At 37.6% G+C, this 20,390-nt stretch overlaps 1 protein-coding gene across 1 annotated transcript in view; it reads right to left on the minus strand.

Moving 5' to 3' along the window:
- RAB7A (RAB7A, member RAS oncogene family) overlaps nt 1-17,699 on the minus strand; it is a 53,810-nt gene extending 36,111 nt beyond the window's left edge. The window contains exon 1 of the mRNA XM_074283743.1: nt 17,369-17,699. The gene's annotated coding sequence lies outside the window, so the exon portion shown is untranslated. The remainder of the gene's footprint in view (nt 1-17,368) is intronic.
- Nucleotides 17,700-20,390: the final 2,691 nt, after the last annotated feature.

Genomic DNA, 20,390 nt, shown 5'->3' on the forward strand with positions numbered 1-20,390 from the left:
TAATAGTCTTAACATTTGTAACAAGTATCATCTATGAGATCAGAGCACATGATTAATTAATTAGGGTAAGTTTGAATTACTGCATTTTGTCTTATTACAGTTTAGCATTTGCATACAGCAAACTTTTTTTTAACCCTTAAATCCTCTGAACAAAACATTGAATCCTAACCATAAGTGGAAAAGGTTCTGGAGGAGTAAGAAAACAAAGAAATTTAAAATTCAGTTAGAATAAATATATACACAAAAGTTAACATATACTTGTATCATTTGATAAGTAATAACATTTGGTAAATAACAACATTAACTACATTATCTTATCTGATTCTCAAAAAACCCCACAGGGAGTAGATTCTATTATTATTCCTATTAAAGAGGAGAGAGTAAAGATCTAGAAAGGATTAAGTGGCTTTCCCAGGTCAACTTACAGAATCTAAATTCAGGTATTCTTTCCTTAAAGTCCAGAGCTCTACTTACACTACAAAGTTTAAATCTGGCAGGCAAAACAAACAAAAAAACCCAACTCTATAAAGTGGGAAATATTTTAACAAAATAAATATAAAACAGTCAAAGTCCAGCTTATAGAGATCTACTTCTATTTGAGTTTGACACCACTGTATACAAATCAAATGTCAAGTGTGGGGAATTGGGAAGGAGAAATAATGCTGGAAAGAGATAAAGGATGTGAGAAAGTGTTGGATCTTCAAGGGTGGGCATCATTTTCAAACATAAGGGCAAGAGAGAAAAAGATTGTAACCATGCAGAAACAAATAAATACAAGGAGAGGAGCTAGGGAGAGAATTCTACCACACTATTTCCCTTCTCAGACCAATTTCCTCTAGTTATTCCAATGCTCCAGCCAAACAAAACTGTATCATCCCCCAAAACATTTCTTCACTTTCCATCTTTATCTTCCCTTAGGCTAGTCCAGTGCTTAGGGAACTGTTTTATGTTTTTCTTTAGCTCTCCAGAGCTTAGCACAATATCTGTATGGCACTGACTGACCAGAATACAAGGAGAATCATGGTATAACCACATAAGTAACTAACTACTTTAATAAAATTATGGTTGAAAGAAGTCTTAGATGACTCAGTCCAATTCCAAGGACTAAAATGTGGAAACATATCAAAAATAGTAGAATCAATGTAACGCCCAAATTATACAGTATTTTACAACTTATAATACACTTTCCTCACAACAATCCTGAGAAATGTAAAACAAGATACCTACACTACTTTTCCCATATGATAAAAAGACAGTTACTATTTGATATGGGGTCGAGTAAATGAACGTACGGGTTGAGAAAAATTTGGCCTCAATAAAAGGTATAACTAAGTATATAAAAATAAACAAGCATATTCATTCCATTATTATGTGGATTTGCTTTGTTTTGGATAAGTAATTCAAGTTTCAAATCTTATCCTAACTTTTAATTTCAAAAGCTACCAACCTTAACTCAGGTCATTACTTCACATCTGACCAAATGTAATTACTTCCACTCACTAAGCTATTTCTAATCTAGTTTAGACACAGATAACAAGAAGAAAAAATGTTCTGTAAATAATCATGTTATCAGATGGAAGAGACAGAAAAGACCATCAGATCACATACTACATAGGTTTCTTTAAATCCTTTTGGGTCTTGGATCCCTTCAATAAACTTCTCAGGATGTTTTCTAAGTCCATAAAATAGAACATACAGAATTGGCAACTAGATGGGTACAGCAGCTAGAGTGCTCTACCTGATTTCAAATCCAGTCCCAGATTCTTAATAGCTGTATGATTCTGGTTAAGTCACTTAATTCTATCTCAGTTTCCTCATCTACAAAATGAACTGGAAAAGGCAATGTCAAACCATTCCAGTATCTTTGCCAAGAAAACCTGGAGTAGGTTGTGAACAACAACAACAAAAAAAAAACACCAAAAAACAAAAAAACTTACCAATAACCACCTCTGAATTGGTATCACTATACCCCCCCAAATCTGGTATCCTCAAAAATGCTTGCTCAATCCATTCTTCCCACATATACACTCACTTCTTTTTGTGTTACAAAGCAGCAGTCATCAAAACCGTTTGGTATTGGCTAAGAAATCAATTGATGAAATCAGTGAAATAAGTTAGATGCACACAACACAATAATCAATGGCTATAGTAATCTAGTATTAAGCCCCCAAACTCCAGTTTTTGGGATAAGAACTTACTTTTTGACAAAATTGCTGGGAAAATAACTGTAAATAATTTCATAAATTCAGCATAGGTCTACATCTCATACCCCCTACCAAAAATAGGCACATAATTTGGGCATAGTGACACCATAAGCAAATTAGGAGAGAAAGGTATAAATTACCTATCAGATCTTTGGAGAAGGGAAGAATTTATGATCAAAGAAGAATAAAAGAACATTATGAAAGACAAAATGGACAACTTTGATTACATTAAATTACAAAGGTTTTGCACTCTGAATACAATCCTTCCTTTGCAACAACAACAACAAAATTCAGTTCTGCACTTATATATTGTACCTAGGACATACTATAAGATATTTAAATATGTATGGGAATGCCTGCCATCTAGGGGGTAGAGGGAAGGAGGGGAAAAATTTGGAACAGAAGGGAGTATAAGGGATAATGTTGTAAAAAAAAAACCAAAAAACCTATGCATATGTACTGTCAAAGAAAATGTTATAATTATAAAAATTAATAAAAAATAAAATTAAATTAAAAAAAAGAATAAACAGCACAGGATGATCAGGAACAGAAAAAAAAAAAGGTTTTGCACAAGCCATTACAATTGTGGAAAGATGTATACGAGAATTGTATATGGTTAACATATATTAGATTATTTGTTTTCTAGGGAAAATGGTGGGGGAAGAGAGGGAGAAAAAAATTGAAACGCAAGGTTTTGCAAGGATGAATGTTGAGAACTATTAATATGTTTTGAAAATAAAAAGCTTTAAAAAATAAATTACAACTTAAAAAAAGGTTTTGCATAAAGAAAACCAACAGAGACAAGATTAAAAAGGGAGTATGAAGCTGGGAAAAATTTTTACAGTGTTTCTGATAAAGGTCTCATTTTTAACATAAAGAACTCTGTTTAACATAAAGAACTCTGTTAAATTCTTAAGGATTTAAGTCATTCCCCAATTGATAAATGGTCAAAGTATATGAACAGGCAATTTTCAAATGAAGAAATTAAAGCCACCTGTAGTCATATGAAAAAAATATTCTAAATCACTATTGATTAGAGATATGCAAATTAAAACAACTCTTGAGGTACCACTTCATACTTTTCAGGTGGGCTAAGATGACAGGAAAATATAATGATAAATGTTGGAGGGGATATGGGAAAACTGGGACACTAATGCATTGTTGGTGGAATTGTAAAATGAACCAACCATTCTGGAAAGCAATTTAGAACTATGGCCAAAGGGCTATCAAATTGTGCATACCCTTTGGCCTATTAGTGTCATTACTGGGTCTGTATCCCAAGGAAATCCTAATGGAGAGGAAAAGACCCACATGTGCAAAAATGTGCAATGAATTGGAAAATTAATAGATGCCTATCAACTGGGGAATGGTTGAATAAGCTGTGATAATGGAATACTGTTCCATTCCCAAAAAATGATGAACAAGCTGATTTTAGAAAGGTCGGGAAAGATTTACATGAATTGATGCTGAGTGAAACAAGCAGAACCAGAAATACATTATACGTAACAGCAAAAATGTATGATAATCGGCTAGAAAAAATTTGGTTCTTTTCACTGGTTCAGTGATCCAAAGCAAACCCAATAGATTTTAGATAGAAAATATCCTCTGTATCCAAAAAAAGAACTGTGGAGATTAAATGTAAATCAACACATGCTACGTTCCCCCCTCTCCCATGGTTTTTCTCTTTTGTTATGCTTTTTCTCTCCCAACATGATTCAAAGCAATGTGTATTAAAAATAAATAAAATTTTAAAAATCTGTATCAGATTATTTTGCCATGTTGGGGACAGAGGAAGAAAGAGAAATAAGAAAAATTTGGAACACAAAGTCTTACAAAAATGAGTGTTTAAAATTATCTGTACATGGCATTTGTCCTTCCTTCATTGCAATAGTGGGAGACTATGAGTATGCAATATTGCATACTGTCATGTGCAGTCACTGCATTGGTTTTGCTGAAGTGTCTTTTAAAAAGATGGCAAGAAGCATATATTGGGAAATGAGTGAAAAAAAAAAAAAGGCAATCAGAAAATGATTAGTCAATAAAGAAGTCTATATTACTGTTCAATGTGAAGTTCCTAATAAAACATTTTATAAGTAGGGAGGGGGGGTCAGCTAGGTGGCGCAGTGGATAGAGCACCAGCCCTGAATTCAGGAGGACCTGAGTTCAAATCTAGTCTCAGACATTTAACACCTCCTAGCTGTGTGACCCTGGGCAAGTCACTTAACCCCAGCCTCAGAAAAAGAAAAAAAAAAAAAAAAAAATAGGGAGGGAAGTTTAAACAAAATGGACTAATTACTATTCTGGTTGCTACCTACTAGACTTTTACTCTGTAGCAAGACAAATGTTTCCCAACCAGTTTCAAGTTATCTGTGCTTGATGAATTCAAGTCATCTGATCAGAATGAATTACCTCCTTGGGTCCTAAAAGAATTAACAGAAAGGAATGCTGAATTACTGTCAGTCACTGTTTGACCTTCGTTCTTGAAGAGGACCATGACATCATCAGGAAGGTGATGCCATGACCATGTAAGTAAGCTGGAGGGCTGTGCAAGATCACCTGCCTCATTTTATCCTCTGAAACCATCTGGGTCCAGTGGCCAGATATAGCTTAGGAGAAGTGAAGATGGATGCAGTAGATCATCTTATCAGAGAACAGGTTCCACAAAGATTGGAGAAGGACAAATCTCTTGGCTTTTAAAAAGGGGATAGAAGGGGATTAGAGATTTTGGGTCAGTGAGCTTGACTTCATTTCCTGGGAAAATTCTAGAAAGAATTATCAGAGATAGTTGGTAAGTATCTAGAAAAGAAAATTTGTGATTATAAAGAACCAGAATGGCTTTATCAACAATAAATCAAGTTGGACTGAACTCATAGTACTTTGACAGGACTGTTGCCCAGTTCTATCTGACTTTCCTTGCCATGTTCTTGGAAAGATACTGGTGTGGTTTGCCATCTCCCTCTCTAGCTCATTTTAAAGATAAGGAAACTGAAGCAAATAGAGTCAAATAATTGGCCTAGGATCACACAGCTAATGTGACCAGATTTTCGCTGAGGTCAGATTTGAACAAAAAGATGAGTCTTACTGACTTCAGATCAGGCTCTATCCACTGTACCACTTCAATGCAGTCTGACAGGAATACTAAAACTAGTGGATAAGAAGAATCCTAGGTAAGGACTGAGCTTGCCTAAATTTTAGCAAGTTTTTGGTAGTTATCTCATGTTTCTTAGAAAGAAGAAGGAAAGATATGGACAGATTAGATGCTAATATAATAAAATGGGTTCAAAACTAGATGGATGACAGGTTTCAAAGGGACAGTGTCAACATGGCAGTAGGTCTTCAGTGGCAGTGAGGGGTGATCTAACAAAGAATCACCACCCCTATTCCTCTAGATTTCATACCAATATTACCATTCATTTTAACTTTTCTTCTTCCTAATACTGAGCAGCTAGTTGGCACAGTGAAAGAGTTCAGAATCAAAGGTCAGGAGGACAAACCTTCATGAGTTCAAATCTGTTCTCAGACACAAGCAAAAAAATCAAGCTCTCCAGACTAAGTTAAGAATCATTTTGCATGTTTCACTAATTTAAAACTTTATGTGGTTTTCTATTGTCTACTGAGTAGGATATGCTCTTCATCCCAGCATTCTAGAAACTCCATCATTCAAGGATCCTAACCTACCCTTTTTCATAATATCACCTTTTACTTCTTGAGAAACAAACCAAAACCATTACTTTGCTTTCAACTGTAATCTTTTTTACACACCACCACCACCACCACCATTTCTACTTATAAACCCTATGCATTATTTGATGCCCAGTTCAAATGCTATCTCCTTCATTTAGTCTTCTCTTATTAGTTTAGTCAAAGACATCTGATCTGACATCTTCATTCCTATTGATAAATGGTCATAAGATATGAACAAGCCAATATTCAAAGGAAGAACTTCAAGTTATCAAATACCTCCAAAAAAAAGTGCTCCAAATCATTAATAATTAATAGGAAAATGCAAATTAAAAAGGAACTCTGAAGTTTTATCTCTGGCTGCTGAGCAAAAATGACCAATGTAGGAGAGACACTGTTAGTATAATCATAAATTGGTTCAGGCAATCTGGAAAGCAATTTAGAACTATGTCGAAAAAGTGATTCAGAAAACAAAAACAAACAAACAAAAAAACCTGGAAACTAAGGGGACAACAAACAAATTATGGTGTGGAAGTGTAATAAAATACTACTTGTCATAAGAAATTATGAAAAGGTCAGTTCCACTAGAACTTAGGAAGACTTAGATGATTTGGTGCAAATCGAATTAATCAGAACTATTTACACAATAACCACACTATGTAATAAAAGGGGGGTGGTGCCAATTATGATTCCAGAGACTTCTTAATGAAGAATGCTATCCACCCCCCCCATAGAGATATAACAGAACAAGGTGTTCAGTGAGACATCTTTTAGACACAATCACTATATGGGAATTTATTTTGCTTGACTATGAAAAAAATTTTTTAAACATTTCTACAAAGAGGATTTAATTTGTGACACATATGTTTAACTATCTTAACTACTTTTTCAAGTATGAGGCAATATCTCCTTTAGTAAAAAATGAAAATTCCCAGAGATAATATATCTTTATTCCCTATCCCCATATCCCTCAATGACACATTCTTTTTCAAGAGAAATCAATTCATCACATCCAGCTATTCTGGAGAGCAATTTGGAACTATGCTCAAAAAGTTATCAAACGGTCCATACCCTTTGACCCAGCAGTGTTACTATTGGGCTTATATCCCAAAGAGAGCTTAAAGAAGGGAAAGGGACCTGTATGTGCAAGAATGTTTGTGGCAGCCTTCTTTGTAGTGGCCAGAAACTGGAAACTAAGTGGATGCCCATCAATTAAAGAATGATTGAATAAATTGTGATATATGAATATTATAGAATATTATTGTTCTGTAAGAAATGACCAATAGGATGATTTCAGAAAGGCCTGGAGAGACTTATATGAACTGATGCTGAGTGCAATGAGCAGGACCAGGAGATCGTTAAATACTTCAACAACAATACTATATGATGATCACTTCTGATGGATGTGGCCATCTTCAACAATGAGATTAATCAAATCAGTTCCAATAGAGCAGTAATGAACTGAACTAGATACACCCAGCAAAAAGAACTCTGGGAGATGACTATGAACCACTACATAGAATTCTCAATCCCTCTATTTTTTGTCTGCCTGCATTTTTGATTTCCTTCATAGGCTAATTGTACACTATTTCAAAGTCCGATTCTTTTTGTACAGCAAAACTGTTTGGACATGTATACATATATTGTATTTAATTTATACTTTAACATATTTAACATGTATTGATCAACCTGCCATCTAGGGGGAGGAGGGGAAGGAGGGGAAAAATTAGAACAAAAGGTTTGGCAATTGTCAATGTTGTAAAATTACCCATGCATATATCTGGTAAATAAAAACTATTACTAAAAAAAAAAAAAAAAAAAAAAAAAAAAAAGAAAAGAAAAGAAAAAGAAAGAAATCAATTCATCTCTGAAAAGCTTAAGATCTCTCAGCATACCTATTCACACTGTAACAAAATTATAACCAGTATGCTGTGTAGAAATTTACATAAGGACGAGAACATTATAAATTTATTCAACAGAGACAATATGAATATCATATATATGTTGTACAATGGTTTGTTAAAGGCAAAAATTGCTACTACCATTTGCTGTCAAAATGCTACAATTTCTAATAAATAATTCTAATAGTCTGGGGACTATTCTTACTATGGGAAAGTAAAGCACACTGAATGCTGCTGGTGCTATCTACTACTATGTTAGTAGTTACCTCAGAATAGTCACCTCAGAGATATTACAGTCCAATATCAGAGTCAGATATACCAGCAGGAAGAGATCCAAATTATTAACGGAAAAACAAACTCAAGCTGAGATTAAAGTTGCTTCATAACTAGTATAAATATTTACATGAAAATTAGGAGAGCAAGGGATGAAGTTTATCTACCTGTCAGATCTTTAGAAATGAAAGGAATTTATGGCCACAGAAGAAGTAGAGAACATTATAAAAAGCAAAATGGATAATTTTGATTATGTTACATTAAAAAGTTTTGGCACAAACAAAACCAACTTAGTCAAGATTAAAAGAGAAGCAGAAAGCTGGGAAACTTTTACAGCCAGTGTTTCCAATAAAGGTCTCATTTCTAAACTATATAGAGAACTGACTCAAATTTATAAGAATGCAAATCATTTCTCAATTGATAAATGTTTGAATTTTATTAAATTTATTAAATTTGAAAAATTACCAAAAATTTTCAGATGAAGAAATTGAAGTCATTTCTAATCATATTAAAAAATAGTCTAAATCACTACTAATTAGAGAAATCTAAATTAAGACAACTCTGAGATACCAATTCACACATATCAGATAAGATTAAGATGACAGGAAAAGATAAATGTTGGAGGGAATGCAGGTAAAGTGGGACATTAACACATTGTTGGTGCAATGGTGAAATGAGCCAATTAAAAATCTGGTTGAACAATTTGGACTATGCCCAAAAGGTTATAAAGCTATGCATACCCTTTGATCCAACAGTGACTATATTGGGTCTGTATCCCAAAAAGATCATAAAGTATTTCTGTAGTGGCAAGAAACTGGAAATTGAATCCCCTTCAATTGGAGAATGACTGAATAAGTTATGATATGTAATGGGATATTATTGTCCTATTAGAAACGATTAGCAGAATGATTTCAGAAAGTCTGGGAGAGACTTAAATGAACTGATGCTAAGTGAAATCAGTAGAACCAAGAAAATATTTGTACACAGGAATAAGATTATGTAATGATCATTTCTGATGCACGTGGATCTTTTGAAAAATGAAGTGATTCAAGCCAATTCCAATAGTCTTGTGATAGAGCCATCTGCATCCAGAGGGAGGACTGTGAGGACAATGTGGATCGCAAGACAGTATTTTCACCTTTTTTTGTTGTTTGCTTGCCTTTTTTCTTCTCGTCCCCCCTCTTTTTGGTCTCATTTTTCTTGTGCAATATGATAAATGTGTAAATATATAGAGAACTGTACATGATTAACATATATTGGATTACTTGCCATCTAGGGGAGATGGGAAAGGAAGGGAGAAAAATTTGGGACACAAGGGTGAATGTGGAAAACTATTGTTGCATGTATTTTGAAAATTATTTAATTAAAAAAAGAGAAATTGATATTGAAAATTCTCTTTACATATAATTGGAAAAATAAAATACTATTGAGGGGGAAAAAGAAATCACGAGCAAGGTGATTTCTTACATTAACTGATGTTATGTGAAATGAGCAGAAGCAAGAAAACATTGTCCACAATAATAAAGATTAGGTGACAATTAACTGTGAAGGACTTGGCTCTTCTCAACAATACGGTGATTCAAAGCAATTTCAATAAATTCAGGATGGACGATGCCATTCACATCCACACAGAAAAATATGATGACTGAGCATAATATTTTCATCTTTTTGCTTGTTTCCCCCCCATGTTTTTTTTTCCCTTTTGATCTGATTTTCTTGCACAATGTAACAAATATGAAAATACGTTTAAAAGAACTGTATATATTTAACCTATACCAGATTGCTTGCTGTCTTGGGGGATGGGAGAAATGAGGGAAGGAGAAAAAATATAGAACCAAAATGTAGAATTAATATTGACAGTGAGGTGACTCAAACCAATTCCAATTGTTCAGTGATGAAGAAAGACATACATCCAAAGAGAGGCCTGTGGAAACTAAGTGTGGACCACAACATAGCATTTTCACTCTTCCTGTTGATGTTTGCTTGCATGTTGTTTTTTTCCTCAGGTGGTTGTTTTGTTTTTTTTTCCTTTCTCTAGATCCAATTTTTCTTGTGCAGCAAGATAACTGTATAAATACATATACATATATTGGACTACCTGCCATCTAGGGGAGGGGGTGGGGGGAAGGAGGGAAAAATTTGGAACAGAAAGTTTTACAAGGGTCAATGTTGAAAAATGTTTTGTAAATAAAAAAAAAAGCTTTAATTTAAAAAAAAAGAATGTTGAATAATATTTTTACATATATTTTGAGAGTGCTATTGAAATTTTTTAAAAACCCAAATACTTGTATTAACATAATATTATTAAAACTTCTTTAAAAACTGCTTTTGAATCAGTAAGAAAAGATCAATTTTTTTTTTAAATGCTGTTTTTCAACAACAAAAAATATTTATTAATCACCAATATGGCAAACACTAAGCTAAGTGGTGGGAATAAAAAAACTTCAAGAATTCCTATCCTCAAGGAATACACTAACACAACTTACACATATAAGGAAATCTTAAAAGAAATGTTAGAGACATCTAGGAGGCACAATATAATGCGCCAGGCCTAGAGTCAGTAAGACCTGAATTCAAATTTGACTAGTTCTATGACTGGAGCAAGGCACTTAACCAATGTTTGTCTCAATTTTCTTACCTGTAAAATGGGGACAATAACAGGATCTAGCTCAAACAGTTGATGTGAGGATCAGTGTTTGGCACTTAACAAGCATTGCATAAATATTAACTATCATCATATTAAATTATATATGTGTTATAATCTGGAGAGGGCTAAAGTAAATTGGACAATATGGAAAGGCCTCAGTGAGGTTAGGACCTGAGTCTTGTGTTTTAAAAGAAGCTAGAGATCTACAATTCCAGAACAGAGGAACAATTTGTACAAAGACACAGAAAAAGGAGAAACAATGTCACAGATAAAGAACAAGAAGAGACTAGTTTGCCAAGCCTAAGTTACTGAAGAGAAGTTATTAAATGCCCAACAGAGGAGTCTACAGTTCATTCTAGGGGCAAACCACTAAAAAAAATTTTGGGGGGTGTCTTAATATAAAAAATAACAAGTGTTTTAGATTTGCTGAATTTGAGATGTCTATGGAATATCTACTGAGAAGTTGTCAACCACTAAGGGACATTTTCCCCTAGACATCCTGAAGACACTTCAAACCCTTCATCTTCCCCTTCTCTTCTGAACTTCCCAGCCCTTCTAGTCACTGAGGTCGGAATCATGCTCAGTTTTTCCCTCCGACATCCTGTCAATTTTCCATTCATGCAATCTCTGGCATCAATTCCCTTCTTCGCTTACAGAACTAGACTCTAGGTCCATATAACCTATTACTACACTTATTATAAATAGCCTTCTGTTCTGGGAGGCTCCAGTCTATCCTCCACACAGTAACCAAACTAATATGCCTAAAGGGCTGATCACATAACTCTTGCTCAAAAGTTCTGGTATTCTGCACTGCCTCAGATAAAAAACAAATTCCTATTTAACATTTAAAATCCTACACAATTAAAGTCCAGACTGTCTTTCCAATATACTGCGCATTATTCATCTTCACCATTCTACCTATTAATAGCTACAATAATAGGTAGGATTTATACAGCACTTTAAGGTTTGCAAAGTATTTCACATGTTCACAACTCTGCGAGGCAGATGCAATAGCATCTCCTATTATACAGATGAAGCTGAGAAGTTAAGAGTTGCCATGGGTCACACAGCTAGGTACTACCTAAAGTAGGAATTGAATCTAGGACTTCCTGATTCCAAAGTCAGCCCTATCTACTGTACCATCTGACTGCCATGACATTCCAGCCAAAATGACCAACTTGATGATCTTCACATACAGCATTCCATTAATTTTCTCCACATCTTTGCACAGGCATGGACTATCATATTTCCTCATTTCCACCTTCTCAGAGCTGCACTCCAGTTTGAATGGATGTGAACCTGTCATCCCCATCCATTCTCAAACACCTGCCTCTACCCCTTCCTCCCCCACCCAGGAACCAAAGCCAACATCTGGTACATATATGGTGCAATGGAGATAATGCCAAGCCTGGAGTCAGGAAGACTTATCTAGTTCAAATCTGGCATCTGACACTTACTAGCTGTGATCCTGGGCAAGTCACTAAGAAAAATCCCAAATGGTGTAATGCAGCGTTAGATACAACAGAAGCAACCAATCCACAAAAAATTATGTACCTATACAGTATAGTATTCGTTTGGACTGATGGGGAACTGGGGCTCAAGAGAAAACAATGATATACAGATGAATCATCTGCAGAGGTAATTAGACTCACAGGCTGAGCTACCACTGAATACAAAGACAAAGCAATAGGACAGAGTACTGAGATATGTAGTTACTTGGGGGCAAAGGAGAAACTGAGATAGATGGCCCACAAAAAGGAGACTAGGTAATGTGTACAGCAGACAGATTAGGAGAAAAACCCAGAGAGAGCAGCGTCAATAAATGAAAATCAAGAAAAAAGGAGAAGACCATCTGGGAGGGGATAATGTTAAACAATGCTGAAAGGTAAAGAATGAGGAATAAGAAAGGCCAAGAGATTTAGCCATGAGACCCAGACTGACAATTTTACTTCGAGTATTTCAAATATTGAAGAATAATGCTAGATCTGGAGTTAGAAATCAAGAATATATTACTATTTCCTGTTTAATGTCATTCATCTCAAACTATAACTACAACCCGTTTTTACAATTTTTCACTATACTGATTATATTATCATAGATATTACTGTATGTTCATATGTGTTTGGATGTGTTTGTGTCTGTCTTGATCCCAGATAGACTAGACTGCAGGGTCTGAGTCACCCTTCCTTAGCACCAAGCAGTTTCAACACACTGCCAGCACCCAGTTCTCCTTCCCAGCTTCTCCTTCACTGACCCGAATTCACAGAAACTGGGCTCAGTTTGAACAATGATCAGCAGCAGCAGCACAGCCCTGGGAGAGCTCTTTGGAACAGTTTTCTGAGCGCCCTGAGGCAGATTAGTTACTCCCCCTGATTTGGCAAAGCTGTATCCCACTGACAAAGAGGCACTAGAAGGGAAGAAAGCCACATCCAAGCACTGTGACTAATCCTCCAGACTGCAAGAAGCTTCCAGTCTACTATAAAGGATAGAAGCAAAAACTAAAATGGATATAAGTACCAGAATCTGAACACAAGCTCCAGAAATCTATATCAGTTGGACAAATCTTTTAAACTCAGACCTTGAGTCCTTAACAGAACTGTTGAGGAAAGCATTTTACAACCTTTAAGACACTATAAAAGTATGAGTTATTAACATTTTTCATAGTAACATATTCTCTTGAAAACTGAAAGATATAAAGATAGTTGATCTCTTCCATTCTTAAAAACTAAAAGATAAATCAAAGATGATTTTATATTAGTTCAATAGCTATAGTTACCACAGAGAAACCAATGCCCTACATATATTTAGAATAGATTGTTTTTCTTGTGTTTTCAATTCAGGGGGAGAGGGAAGGAGGGAGAAGTTTAGGGTGAAGGTAAGAAGGCGGATTTTGACTGATCAAAACAAATATTTTTTAAAAAGCAACAAAGCAATTAGGACACTTAAAAAGAAGAAACCCTTGGGGGTGAGGGGGAGAGAGAAACATTTTTAATACACATAATAGCATGAATACAAGATAAACCATATGTAATTTACTCGTTATTTTGGAGAATTCTTAAAGTGGGCATTTGTTTTTACTTTGTTGACACAATTTTGCTGTGTCCATGGAACTCTTACTGCTTGGCACTGTGCAAAGTGAGAAGCAGAATCAGTTAGATTGATCTCCACAGCAGCGATGACATCACTTTTTAAAAAAACACACAGCAGAGGTTCTTCTGTCCTCTTGCATGAAGTAAATAATTTGCAATAAAGTAAGCAAGAAAAGAAACAAAATTCTAACTCCTAAAATGAAATATTTTGAAGTCATTATTAAAAGTTGCTTCTGAAAACTGCAGGCCAAAGTTGAGACTTCAAATTTAAATATATCTTTTTAAGAAGTGAAAAAGTTCTAAATTCAACAAACATTTCTTTGACCTGTTCATGGCATATCTGGCATCCCACTCACCTTAGATTTGTAGCTCATACAACTAAGCGCAAGTGGTAACACTTCAGAGAATTTTAGGAGACACACTATTTTCCCTATTTTCAGTATAAAAAGTGGGAAGAAAACCATGGCAAAAAGAGTGAAAATGTGGGGGCAGGTAATTTTGAGATTAACACATTGCAAAATGTTACTGCAGCAAACTACAGATGGAAGAGCAAAGAAATCTATTTAAATGGAATTAATAGATGGTAGTTTGATAATCCAAAGAAATATAACTGAGAATTCAATAACAATGTTATATGAGATAAGATAGTAGGCTTTGGATTACAGGGTCTGAGAAGAAAAGAGAAGCAGGCACTTGTTTCTAACCCGTAAGACTTTTAACAGAAGATGACATCAGTGCCAAGTGAACTATTGTTTAGCCTTAATAAGAAGAAAGTCTCCTCCTAGCTTCCATTGCCAGCTGTTGGATCCTTAGTTCAGTATCTACAAAAATTTGTCAGTCAGATCACTGTTGATACATCAAGTTATATTTTGCATCAATTTGCCTATTACATCAAAAATGCAGACCAAACCTTAATTCACATTGTTTCCTTCAAAATTTGTACATTCTCAAGAAGGGTAAAATCCTCAAGTTAAATAAATGGCTGGGTTGGGAGAGGGGAGAATTTTAAGTTATTTATTATATTTGTTTATCTGATTTTATTTTGATTGCTCCCACTTTGTAGGCAACTCATGGCTCATGAGTTGAGAGGCATGTATGATAAGATTTCTAAGCAAAGACAAAGTTAGCCAAAAAAAAGCAGACAAAATAAGCACCACTATTTGGAGGCTGTTTCAGATTCATTAAGTTCCTTCATTGAGTAATTGCAAACAATCGTATCAGATAACACAGGGTCAAAATGCTGCTCTTCCAAAAACAATGTTTCTCTGATCTATATAGTCTCATTATAAATTTCAACAAAAATCTTTCTTTGGACTAAGAAAAAGAGAGAGTTATTGATTGGCTTTTCACATGGGCAACATTTTAACAAAAATATGGAAAATGTAGCTGATAGGCTATACCCCAAGTGTGCAAACTCAATCACTTCAGCCAAAGAAATCGGGAACCTAGCCTATAAGTAGTGAAACTGTTTCAAATCTTTCAACAAATGATTAACAACTATAGATTAGAAAACAAATTGTAGAAATGTTTTTGACAAAAAAGCATGGCTAAAACAACAAAGGAAAGAAATATTACCTAATCTCCCAAATTAAAGCTTTACTTTAAGCAATAACTGAAGCCTTAGGGGATAATGTGTCAAAGGTACACTGGAAATATTAGTTTCTTTCAAAATTTAACCTACACATTTCCCTAATCCATCAGATTCCAAATATCACTTAAATTATCATGTGTCAAGTTTTTAACCTGGATTGCTATGAATAAGAAAAAAAAATGTAATAGCTATTTCCAAGCTATATGTTTACATGTTCCCCTTTGGAAAATAACAGTTTGCATGTTTTCAAAGTTTCATCGTTTCACTGCATATTCCTATGATGTTCAAAGTTATTCCATACAAATTCTTGAACACAAGAGTGTCACTTTAAATCTGGAGAACAGTATCCGATAGCAATATTCCTTTACAAATTTAAGACTAAAAAGCAATTTGTAGACAATGGGGAAAAAAAAAAATCAACAAAAAGCTGGAATTACTATTTCAAGTTAAATTGGGAAGTTATTCTTTTCCACAAACCTATCTTGTGCTTTTATCTAGAATCTCCCCAACATAAAAATAATCTCTAGTTATAAACAACCTCTACTTACAAACCATTGGAACATGTGTGTGTACACACAAGGCAGCTTTAAAGATAACCTTCTCTTGGGGAAAAAACATTCAAACTCAAATTATTCCGCCTCTTGATACAAGGTTCACTGCACTCATCAAGAAATATTTGAACACCCACTAAATACCAAGTTCTCATATACATCTGGAAAGACCCCAGTTCTCTAAAAAGAACAATCAGGACAGACTATTAATCCATGGATGACAAGTCATGTGTTTAAATCAGCTGCTAATGTCACAAGGAATAGACAGTACTTATTCTTTCAGTATCCAAGGAGAAGATGACGCTCTAAAAGGGCAGGAATATTCAAACACACCAGATCTTTCACTCTACCTTAGTTAAAATTCAAATGATAGGGACGGAGGTAAGCAGGTGGGGAAGGCCAGCCTCCGAGGCTCACTTAACAAAGGTAAGTACCCTGACAAGTGCTCCTAAGTTAACTGGCCTATTACAAGTGTACTTGAAGTAGCACCTGCCTGCTGAATTAGTGACTTTAGCAAAGAGCTGTTCCTTGCAGGAGAAGCAGCTCAAGGAAAGCTTTGCCAAAAACACTAGAAGGCGCAAGAAGAGTCACCGCAAGCTTCAGGATTCCTTTCAGAATGTGTTTCACCTCCGTAGGGTAACCCCAGAAAGCTGCTGACCCAGAGCACGCCCCAAGCCCAGGACTTCAGCGAAGGGCCGGCCGCGTTAGCCCCGGGGAGTCCCGTCCCGCTGCTGAAGGGTCCCCCCGTACACAAGGACAAGCTCCCGGGCCACATGACTCGGACTGATTCAGCTTGACTCAGGTGTTCGGGAAGCCTCTCCCAAACAAAAGAATCGAGTTGAAGAACTTAATGAGTTCACAGCCTTGACACGCGTGACAGATCCCCGCACACCCGATGCAAGCGGGGCAACTGTCACGGGGTATTGCTGTTTCGTCGCCGCTCGCACTCCCCGGACAGCCGGCTCCCGGTCGCGGAGGAGCCGCCGAGGCTCCAGCCCAGGGCCCCAGGCCGAATTTCTGCCCGACCTCACCTCCGGCTGCGCCGAGCGCGGCGGCCCCCCGCTTCCGAGATCCACCCCAGGCGGCTCCGGCCGCCCCTTCCTCCCCACCCGCGGCACCCAGCGTCGAATAAACAATCCCAAGGCAGCCGGCCGCACCGACCCATCCCCCAGGCAAGAAGGGCGAGCCCCCGGCCCCGGAAGACGAGCCCGTCCCGATCCCGCTGCTTCGGACCAGTGCTCGGACCCCTCCCACGAGGCCCCGAGACCCCCCGCTTCAATGCCCGGGGGGCCAGCGCGGCGGGATCGCGGTCCCCGGGTCAGGACCTTCGTTAGGCCCCGGTCCCAAGGGATGGGAGGGAGAAGGGCGGAGGGGGCCGGGGGCGGGCGGACAGACTGACGGACGGAGGGGGCAGCTGGGCCCGCGGCTCACCGCAGGCGAGAAGGCGGGAGGCTCCTCCGGAGGCTCGGGAGCGGTGCCGGATGCGTCTCGAGAGCTCGGTGAGCGCGGCAGCAGGGGAGGGGACGCTCCGAGTCCGCTCGATGAGGCTCCCTTCTCCTTCACCTCCTCCTTCTTCTTTCACCACCGCCGCCGCCGCCGTCGCCGCCTCGGGCTTTATGGCCAACACTAGAGCTCCGCTCTCACTTCCGCCACCGCCGCCGCCCCGAGCGGAAGTGCATGTCACGAGACCCTCCACGCCAGGGCCCGCCCCGTACGTCCGTACGCCTGATACTAGCCAGGCCCGGCCGCGCTGTTGAATCACGTGAGTTAAGATGGCGGCCCCCACTCTTAGACTAACAGTCTAAGGGTGACGCCATGTTGGACCCCAAGCTGACCTTCCCGACTCTCCGCCCCGGAGAGGATGAAAAGGAAGCAATGACAGATTCTCCTTGTAAGTGTCAGTGTGATGGCTTCCCCATCGCCACAACAGAGCCCAAGGGTAGGATTCTCTCTCAGGGCTCCACTCGTGCATTTTGTCCAACGAGGATTTATTAGGCTCCTACTGAATGCCAGGTTCTAAAGATGTTTCACGGGCGAGGCATGAGGTTCAAAAAGCACAAATTCACAAATAAACATTTATTTAGCACTTACTACATGCAAAGCACTGGCCGTACACATAGAAAAATAAAACAATTCCTGCCTTCAAGAAACATTCTTTTTTTAAAAAGTATTAATAGCCTGCATTTTTTTGATTTCCTTTACAGGCTAATTGCACACTGTTTCAAAAGTCCGATTCTTTGTACAGCAAAATAACTGTGTGGACATGTATACATATATTGTATTTAATTTATACTTTAACATATTTAACATGTATTGGTCAACCTGCCATCTGGGGGGGTGGGGAAAATTGGAACAAAAGGTTTGGCAATCGTCAATGCTGAAAAATTACCCATGCATATATTTTGTAAATAAAAACTATAATAAAAAAAGTATTAATAGCTTTTTATGTTTCAAAATACATGCAAAAATACTTTTCAACACCCTTGCAAAACTTTGTATTCCAAGTTTCTCTCCCTCTTTTCCCCCTCCCCTCTCCTAAACAGCAAATAATTCAACATAGGTTAAACATGGGCGATTCTTCCCAACATATTAAGGAATTTTCATTCTAAGATATTCCAATGAACCCCTAAGACATCTGCAGGTACTTTTTGGAAGGCCCGTGAGCTTGAAGGGGGTGGGGATCACCAGCCTCTCAATGAAATCCATTATTGTGAAGCCGTCCATGACACAGAGAAAGGATTCTTGGATTCAGGGAGACTAGAAGGTGACAGAGATGAGGAAGGGCCCGGATCTAAGAGAAAAGATGAGGAATTTTGGACATGTTGAGTTTGAGGTGATTGAGTACCACATGGTGTTGGTAAGTGCTGGGGAAACAAAGGTAAAATAAAACATTCTCTACTCTCAAGGAACTGACACGCTACAACATAAGGGTAGGTAAGGAAGTACAGGATTATCTGAGCAGGAAGAGAGCACTGAACTGGAGGAATCAGGGAGGGGTCCATGGAAGGAAGAGATGACTCCTGCACTGAATTGTAAAGGAAAGAGGTGGTGAAATCTAGACATCCGGGGAAACCCCAGGTGGAAGTATCCAGCAGGTAGCTGGAAAAACAGGACTGGAGTAACGCTGGGAAGAGACTGGGGCAGGAGTGACCCATTTGGAAATCTGCTTTAGAAACAGGAGGTGAAGCCCAGTCCTGCATGAGATCATTAAGGGTGAGAAGTAGGGAAAGAATGTTGTTATATGACAGTGCAGGTCAGTGAATAAATCCCTCATTAGTGAGGCAGACTATAAATATTAAAGAAATTCTGAAGAGGAAGAGAGGGAAGAGAGACAGAGAAAAAGAAAAAGAATGGGGTAGTCCAGTTCTAAATTTAGAGTTTTAACCAGATGTTGAGTTTGAGGTGATTGAATACCATATGGTAGGTACTGTGTTGGCCAAAGGTCAAAGATGCCAAGGTCATCCACTGCATCCTAGGCCATCCCAGGTCATCCTGACTTTTGTCTGGTCCCTGAAATGGAAGAGAGAATGAGGTCAGCAACTTTGTACTACTCTGCCTCACTTACATCCAATTCGAGAACTAGTCAAGACATCATTCTGTGAAACCACAAGTCCTCTTTGAAAAGGAAGAAGAAATAACAAATGTGGAATAGAGCCAAAGCTATAAGTAGGGAAATGATCTGTAATCTTATCAAAATGATTATTTCTCCCATTGCTGAAGATTAAAACCCATCCTCACTAATTGTCAGTAAGTAGTCAGACATCATGAAGCACCAGTCAGGCCCTGTGCTAAGTGATGGGGATATAAATATGAAAAAGACAGTCTCTCCATTCAAACCGCTTACATTCTCATGAGAAAAGACAACATACAGAAAAAGTTGAAAAAGAGAGAGGGGAGAAACCTAGCACAATAACATGAAGTAGTCAAAGAAGTCTAAAATGGCTTCACTCAGATACAAATGTCTCGGGAGATATCTGTCCTGTCTTCTCTCCTTAAATGGGGGAGTTTATGGCTCCATCCTCTTCTGAGAGGGGCAGCTATGTTACAAGGTTGAGTGGATCTTATAAAATGAGAATCCTGGAGCCATGCTGGATATATCAAAGAGGTTCAAAAGTGGGAAATTAGATGTCAGATGTCCTTGTCTTCTCTTCCTTTGCATCCATAGATGTTCTCTCACAAATATTCTAGAGGAAGATCTTCAATGTGCTTAAATACTTTCTCTAGGTATTCATTCATTTGTGAGATCTCTTAGCCTTATAATGGGGGCCAATCTATTTTCTTCCTTTCTTTCCTCCTTCCTCCTCTCCCTCTTTCCTTTTCTTCCTTTCCTCCCTTCATTTCTCTTTCTTCCATTACCCTTCTTCCTTCTTTCCTTTCTTTACTTGCTTTTCTTCTATTCTTTCTTCTTTTCCCTATCTCTCCCGGGCTAGAAGTATACTAACCACTCTAGAGC

The sequence above is a fragment of the Sminthopsis crassicaudata genome, chromosome 1, assembly GCF_048593235.1.
Source record: "Sminthopsis crassicaudata isolate SCR6 chromosome 1, ASM4859323v1, whole genome shotgun sequence".
NCBI lineage: Eukaryota > Metazoa > Chordata > Mammalia > Dasyuromorphia > Dasyuridae > Sminthopsis > Sminthopsis crassicaudata.